The sequence below is a fragment of the Cupressus sempervirens genome, chromosome 3 (assembly GCF_028749045.1).
Source record: "Cupressus sempervirens isolate cs-2001-9-10 chromosome 3, ASM2874904v1, whole genome shotgun sequence".
In the NCBI taxonomy this organism is placed as follows: Eukaryota; Viridiplantae; Streptophyta; class Pinopsida; order Cupressales; family Cupressaceae; genus Cupressus; species Cupressus sempervirens.
Window position 1 is genome coordinate 466957601 of NC_143120.1, and position 8079 is coordinate 466965679.

Here is an 8079-nt window from a genome sequence, read left to right on the forward strand (position 1 = left end):
ATGAGTTAGGGTTATTCCCTCTTTTAAAGGGATTTGGAGGCATTTCGGGCTCATTCTAGAACTTGATTTTTGCTCATTGCTTTGTTGTTCTTCAGAGGCTGCCAAACCTGTGGAGAAGGAGACCCAAGGACAGGAGTTTGCAAGTTTCTAGGGAGGCTAAGGATAGGATTTTGAGGCCATTCCATGTGAAAGCTCATGTAGAGTTTACCCTTGTGCTGAACAGCGCAAATTTGTGAGTTTTCAGGTGCATTTATTATAAGAGTTGTGTTTGCTATTGTATTGTAGACATTTAAATATAGGTATTGGGTCATGGTTATACTTTTGTAATAGATTATTAGTGTTTTGTGGTATTTTCGAGCTATTTTGTGTTATTTTCGGGAGCTCGATGAGCATTGTTTTTGTCCTCCATTTGGGAGCTGTTATGTAAACTCTATATAGATCTAGAAGTGTCATTTTGTAGGCCATTATGCTGGAATTTTTTTGTAAAAGTTTCTACTTTCAGATTTATTAATAATATGTGAAGCTATGAAGTTTTTGGCACTATTTCGGGCATACCTAATTTGGGTTTTATTGAGAAATTGGTTGATCTTTTGAAATGTTGGTTGTTTGATTTTAAAATATAATTAGAGGCTTTAAATATCATATAAAATCAGCAAGGGGACATTTCATCTTCTTTGTACTGGTTCAACATCATGATTAGCAAACATGATTCTCCTCATAAAAAGAGATTCTCCAACTTTTGTTGAAGCCAAATCAACATTAGAAGATTCCACTTTCTATTCTTCTTGTACTACTAAGTTTTTTTTTTCAACTTTCACATTAGGACATTCAAAGGCTTGGTGTCCATCCTTACCACATTTGGAACAAGCACCTCTGAAAATAATTTTTTTTTCAAGAACAAGTTTCTTACACTTGTCAACTTTAGTAACTTGCTTACCTTTCTTTCTTCCTAACTTTTCTTCATCTTTCAATGGTGATGGGCCATCGACAGGGTCTTGATCTATGCGCACATGTCAAGTCCAGAATGTTGTGTATAGAATGATTGATTGACCAGCATCACACTGATAAGAATCTTCAGCTGAACTAAGTTTCAACATACTCAATCTTCAGCTAAACTCTTTTCTTATTGAATCAATCAAAAATAATTAAATTAAACTAAATTAAAAATTTATTAATAGTAAAAAATATTCATTTAACACAACTTATTTTCATTTATCTAAATTATTTTATTTCATTTAATTTAAAACGTCACCATATATAATAATAATAAAATATTTACAACAATTCATTTTCATTTATGTAAATTATTCTATTTCATTTAAAACATCATCCCACGTAAAAATTCTTGCATAATATAAACATTATGATTATTATTATTTAAAAAAAAAACCATTAATATTATAAGGAAGCGCGCTGCATAGAGGACAAAAGAAGGAAAGAATGGATAAAAAGAAAATACAGTTCCATTTTCAATTTCTCTCTCTCACTTCGTCTCCATAAAAAATAGAAAAAGGCGGGAAAAAACTAAAATACATAGAAAATTAGACTTTTAAAATATTTAATTTGTCTTACATGTTACTGAATCTGACACTTCAAAATATTTAAATGCGTAAATATATATATCAAAAAGTTACGTTGGTAACTTGATATAGCAGTTAGCACTACTGGTAGTAGCCTCACAAAATATAAATACAATTATTAGTGAAATGTTAATCGGCTATGACATCGTTTTGTTAATTAAGGAAGTAAACTGTATACACAAACAGAACAAGTTCAAGAAAGGGAAAGATATAAAATTTATTATTCTTGTTAATTTTTTAGCCTCGAAAAATAAATCAAGAAATGCAAAAAGATGAAGCTTAGTGTGATACACAAGTTCAAATTAATTATGTTTACCTTAGAACTTCAATCAAACAACACAAACAATTTGAAAAAAGAAATATACATAATACATTTGGAATTTATAGACAAGCTCAAATTCATTTTCACTTTGAATTTTTGACTCAATCATTGATAAACATTTCATGAATGTTTTCTTTTATACAAATCTCCCTTTGCCCTATTCTTTTCAAAAGAATGGCCTATGTGATCTTTCACAAATGGGTAAGGGATCAACTATTTGATAAGTCATTCATGAATGTTTTCTTTTTCTACAAATTTTCCCTTTGCCCTATTCTTTAAAAAGAAGGGCCAATGTGAAAAGAGCTCAATCTTGATCTCTGATAAATGGGTGAGTGAGGAGCTGAGAAGTAGTCCATCTATTGCGAACATCCTTTTGCAGGCAACATCCATTGAATCTTTGAAACTGTGAAGAAGTAGTGGGAGGCAAAGTGGGCACATCTTCCAAACAAATAGCACACAAGAGTGTAGCCCAATCAAGTGACTTATCTTGTTCCAGCTGTACAAATGGAAAATGACCCACGTAACATTCCATCAATGTTACTCCCAAACTCCATACATCACCTTTATAATAATAATCATCAGCATCATCATAACCAACTCCTTTCTGATAGGTCTGAGGGTCGAATCTCTCGGGGCTCATATAAGCATATGTTCCAGCACTAGATGAATTGCATGCAATCTCTGAAACAATTGCACTCATCCCAAAGTCTGCAATCTTGACATGAAATGGATTCAACTTGACCAACAAATTGGCAGGCTTGATGTCTCTAGGTTTCATTTTGAATTCAAATAATTTATTTTACCCTTATGTGTGTGTGTGTAGAATAAATTGTTTTTGATCTTTTTGTGACAATATGTATTCTATATGTTCCCCTTGATCTTTGTATTTACCCCATTATTTTTTATTGTTCAACCTTGTTTATAGAAAGTATGATATGTTTCAAGATTATAAATAAAATAACTAAGCTTTCTTATAGTTTCAGCAATTTTTTTAGTTTTTATTTTCAAATATTGGATAATTTAATGGAAATGAATAAGTGTACTTATGAATGAGGACCACATCCCAATAATCAATCTTTAAGGATCAAATCTTTGAACATATTGAATAAGCAAAGGCATAAGTTGGTAACCACAATAAGTTATGTGATGAACCTCAATAATTAGTAATTTTTAGCCACAATGAAGTATTTATATTACTTACAAGATAATTTCCTATCTAGAATATAATTACAATTTTTTGGTATCTCCTTAGTTTAGATCCAAAAATAGAAAATTTAAGACTTATAAAATGTATTTTAAAACTTTTTCTCTTAGATCAATGGATTACAATGGTCCTCCAAGCGTTATATCTATGGATGGACCATTCCAACAGAATTCTCAATCTAGACCATTGGATTACAATGGTCCTATAGTCATTACGCTTGGATAAATGGGTCGTTTATCATATTAGATTTCCATAATTTATTTATAATGTAATTTTTATTTCTAAATTCGATTGTGTGCGAGTTTTTTCCATCAACATTTCAAACCACACTCTGCAATCCTTCATCTGGATAAGATAGAAGGAAATTTAGAAAAATATAAATGTACTAAATTGACCGTTCTAACAAATTCTCAATCTAAGTCACAAAGTGTTTTCTTCTTATTATTATTCTACACTTGGTCACGTAGAATCATGACAAGAAATGCATGAATTAGAACTAATATGATTGTAAAGGAGAATATTTCATGAACCACAAGGTTCAAATAAATCAGGCGTGCAAACAAAAGTATTCAGCTATAGGAGCAATATCACCTTTAGTCCTTTTTCTATTTACAAATTAAAAGAAAAGGCTTTTTGTCTCACATAAAAGGTCAACTCCTTTTCATTGTTTGATTGTCTCTTGCATATGGATCATGCCAAAAGTCAACCCACACCGTTGATCATACATCCCTTAATCCTCATCTCCACCATCTGTAAACCTTTAAAAGAAAGAGCTCCCCCCTTCTCAAAGGATCCACACTCTTGATATTGATATGCTACATGTTTATTGATCAATCTTCTTGAGAGCTTGTGGAGAACTTCTATTTTCTTGTCTAATTCTCTCATACTGTTTTTTATTAACTTAGATTCATATAGTATAGCTTCTCTTTTGTAATAATCTAGATCGCTTAGTTTAACTAGCATGGATTTGTAACACTCTCATTTTCTTAATCTAGTTGTATTGTGCAACTCATTCTATATTAGTTCATATCTGCATTACATGATTTGAGATTTCTCTTGGACATTTTCATTCTTGCTCTTGTTTTAAGAACCTCCTATTGCCTGGTTTACTAGCAAGGGTTGTGTCTCAAAGGCTCAATTGAGAGCTATTTATTTCTCAAAACACCCCTTTGCACTACATGGATAGGGAGCTCTAAGCCACCATTCAAGTATTCTAATTCATGGGATCATTTGAATAGAAGGGTTTAGAGTAGTACACTTTTTGAGTGTACATTTTTTGCACCCACCATGGGGTAGAACACTAGTTTTTCTCCTAATTTCAATATTTTTCTTGCATTTTCTACATTATGTCTACTCTTTTTCGTTTTACAGTTGCAAGTATCAAGTAATATTTTTTCAGTATCATATGACATTTGTCAGCATTTTTGGGTGATACTTTTCTAGGATAAGTATTGCACACCCATACTTAACTATATCAAACCAGTATAGTAAGTTATATCACATAGCTATAGGAAAAGCTAATGCACTAGGAAAAAGTATTGTATAGCTATACTAAAAAGTATCGTATGATACCCTTCCAACACAAAAAGTCACCCAGCCTAAAATTGCTTATTGTTTGGGTTGATCATTTTTCAGTTTCTTGTTGTCTATCTGTTGAGTTTTCTAGGTCATTTACAATCTAACAGAGGTCTATTTGAATATTTTTATCTTATTTTGGGACTAACTCATGTTGTACTAATAGTTTTTCTTGTAGGTTTTTGCCCTAAATTCTTGAATACTTACATTAAAAGAATGCATGTCAAAGCTTCAAATGCAAAAAGGATACTAACAGTTGTTTACAAGACTGCCTAAAAGCTTAAAAACCAAACACATACTTCCATTTACTTATTTTGTGTGTAATAATTTTACTAGTTATTTCTCTTTCTTAGGCACATAAAACTTGTAATTGGGATCTCTTGGTGATAGGAAAGTATGTTGTTCACCATTGTGGTGAATCAAAAATCTTGACCCACCTTTAGATTCCAAAAGCAAGAGGATAAATTGACCTTCTTAATTTGTTTGGGGGAAAAAATTGGGATAAGAGAGTATGCTCTTCACCTTCGTGGTGAATTAGAAATCTTGACTCTCAAGAAGTGGATCCAATATATCTTAGTTTAGAATCCTTTAAAGGGTCTGCTCTTGAGCAATCAAGAGGAATGACCCAAGTGGGGACAAGCAAACCCGACTATTCCAACCCACTATAAACTCAAGGCTATCAAGGACAAAAAACCTTGGTAGACTTAGTACTTGTCTTCACTTAGTGTGAGTACTTGTGGGATTGGTACCATAAGGAAAATGCTAGGCAAGAATGCTTAAGGTTCTCTTGTCGCCATGAGGTATGTTACTTTCTGCAAGATAAGGTGTTCTTTAATTAGGTGCAAGAGGAGTATTATGAACGAAAGCCCTTTTTGAACACTCTAGGTTAGTAACTACCTTATTTTTCCACTCAACTTGTTGGTGCAAGGATCAATCCTAGTGGATTACCCAGATCACCCCAAGATTTTACACTCACCATCTATGTCTGCTTTGTTATGCTTATGGCATTTACATGACAAAGCCAATATCTATTGTGGAAAACCACTTGGTGTGAGGCGAAGGGACACTTAATGTGGGATAAGTTGTTGAGTAATGAACCTTGACTCTTAGGTATATCTGCTTGGAAAGTGTTTTCAGATGTGTTGGACCTATGTAAATGTTCTTGCAAATCAAACATATCGTTAACATGGATAGAAATCTATTGTGATATCACAAGTGTGTGTTGGTAAGGTCATTTTGTCCCTTGTTCAATTGTTTGAGATTTGAAAAATACCCCTACTATTTTTAAAACATGTTGTTTTCTAAAAATACTGAGGTCCTATACTATTCACACAACATTCTGGTCTGAAAAAATTTCAATTGACAACTTGAAACATAAGTTTTTTGGGTCAAAACTTCTCTTTTTTCACAATTCACTAGCACACTATCATACAACTATTGGAGAAATATCATACGATATTATTTTCTTGAAATTATATCACATGACTACTGTAAGTTCTATCATACGATATAGTGAACTATATCGTCCTCTTTAAGGAAAAGTATCACCTAAGGAAAGAGTGTCTCCTAGTTACTGTCAACTCTATCATATGATACTTTATGTTGTCCTAATATCACCTAGTTTCCGTCACTTCCAAAATAGAGTCTAAACTACATCTTAGCTGATCCAAGGGTGTAATTTCTTCATCCTACCTAAATATGGTTACAAATCTTAGTGTTAGGTAATGTTTTAGGTTGAAAAGATGGGTTTAGTTTGCCAAATGTAAGTCTCAAAATATCACTAATGGTCACTTTCAAAGTTTGGTTACCATTCTATGATAGCTACTTGCTATCGAGCTTCTTTCTCAATCTTTTTTCTTGAGTCGTTAGTGTTGTAAATTCTTGAGCACTCTTAACAAGCCATCTATTTTACCTTTGATTAGAGAATGTTCTTGGTTGCATGAACTTCAAATCTAAAATGTTTTTCTCATCCTATTAAATAAAGACATACTCTTACATGTCAGTTACAACTAGGTTCTAGGTCGGTAAAGATAGTCCTCCTCATTTCACCTATGAACAATTGGAAACTCCACATAGAAGCCCTCATGGACAACCTTGTGTAGAGGATCCTATCTCTGATAAAACACAAGAAGCTAATATTTGTCATAATCCACTCTACAGCTTTGAGAACCTATTACATACACCCTTTGATACACCTAAGGGTGAAGATAACATCTTGATCACCATGCTTCTTAGGGAGAGGAAATGCCACTTAGAAGAACAAGCATGCCTAGAAGCCATAAGTATGGATAATAGAGAAAATAACTATCATCAAAATGATACTTCTGCTCATGATAATGCTCATAATGTTGAAAATAGACGTGGCTACCATAGAAACCCTTTTGACACAATTCCTTTTGATGGCAATAATGGAAACAAAATGCCTTTTAAAACTCCTAGAGTCAATGCAGGAGCATGCCCATCACCACACAAACATTCACAATCATATCACGTGAGTAATGAAAAAATTACTAGTGAAGACCTCATGAGATTCCAACAAGACGAAGTCTCTCAAAGGATAATGGTCAAAGCCTTGGAACAAAATGGGTATCAATACTTTTAATACATTATAGTGAAGGGGTGGAAACTCCCTCAAGACTTTGATTTGCAAAGGATAATCAAAAAATGAGAACCCACTGAGGCTGAAATTTTGAGAGAGGAAATACAAGAACTTAGAAACCAACTTGCTCAATTACAAGATTCTAAGGAAAAACCTAAAACCTCCTTTTTTGAATCAATCTCTGCTCTTCCTTTTGATAGGAATCTTTACATGCTTCCATTTTTTGGGGATATAGACATTCACAAATATTAAAAATATGATGAAAATGGTGACCCTCATGATCATGTGAGGCACTTCTATGCTATTAGCATGGATTTTATGCATGAAGACACTTACCTCGTGAAGTTTTGTCCTAGGAGTTTGAGAGGTCAAGCTGTGGAATGGTTTACGAAACTAGCACCTCCTCTCAAAACATTTGATGAACTTGCACAACATTTCATCCAACAGTATCCCTATAACATTAAACATCTTGTTACTATGTTGGATTCATGTATCAAACAAAAAAAAGGAGAACCCTTTGCAACATATCTTCAACGATGGAGATCTCTACATTCTAGATACCCTCAGCAAGCCTGTGAGACCAAGAAGATTGACATATTTTTTAATAAACTAGTACCAAAACTCTACTTTGACCTTAGAAAACAATTATTCACATCCTTCAATGTCATAGTTGAAAATGCATATTACATTGAAGATGTTACTATCAAAAAATGTAGCATTGTCTTGAATAAAGATAAAAATGGCAATAGAAATGACAAAGACAAGAACAAGCCTTGGAATAAGAACAAATATGTCGTCA

General features: G+C 32.9%; 1 pseudogene; it reads right to left on the minus strand.

Moving 5' to 3' along the window:
• Positions 1 to 2206: 2206 nt before the first annotated feature.
• Positions 2207 to 2680, minus strand: LOC149567149 (mitogen-activated protein kinase kinase 7 pseudogene; annotated as a pseudogene).
• Positions 2681 to 8079: the final 5399 nt, after the last annotated feature.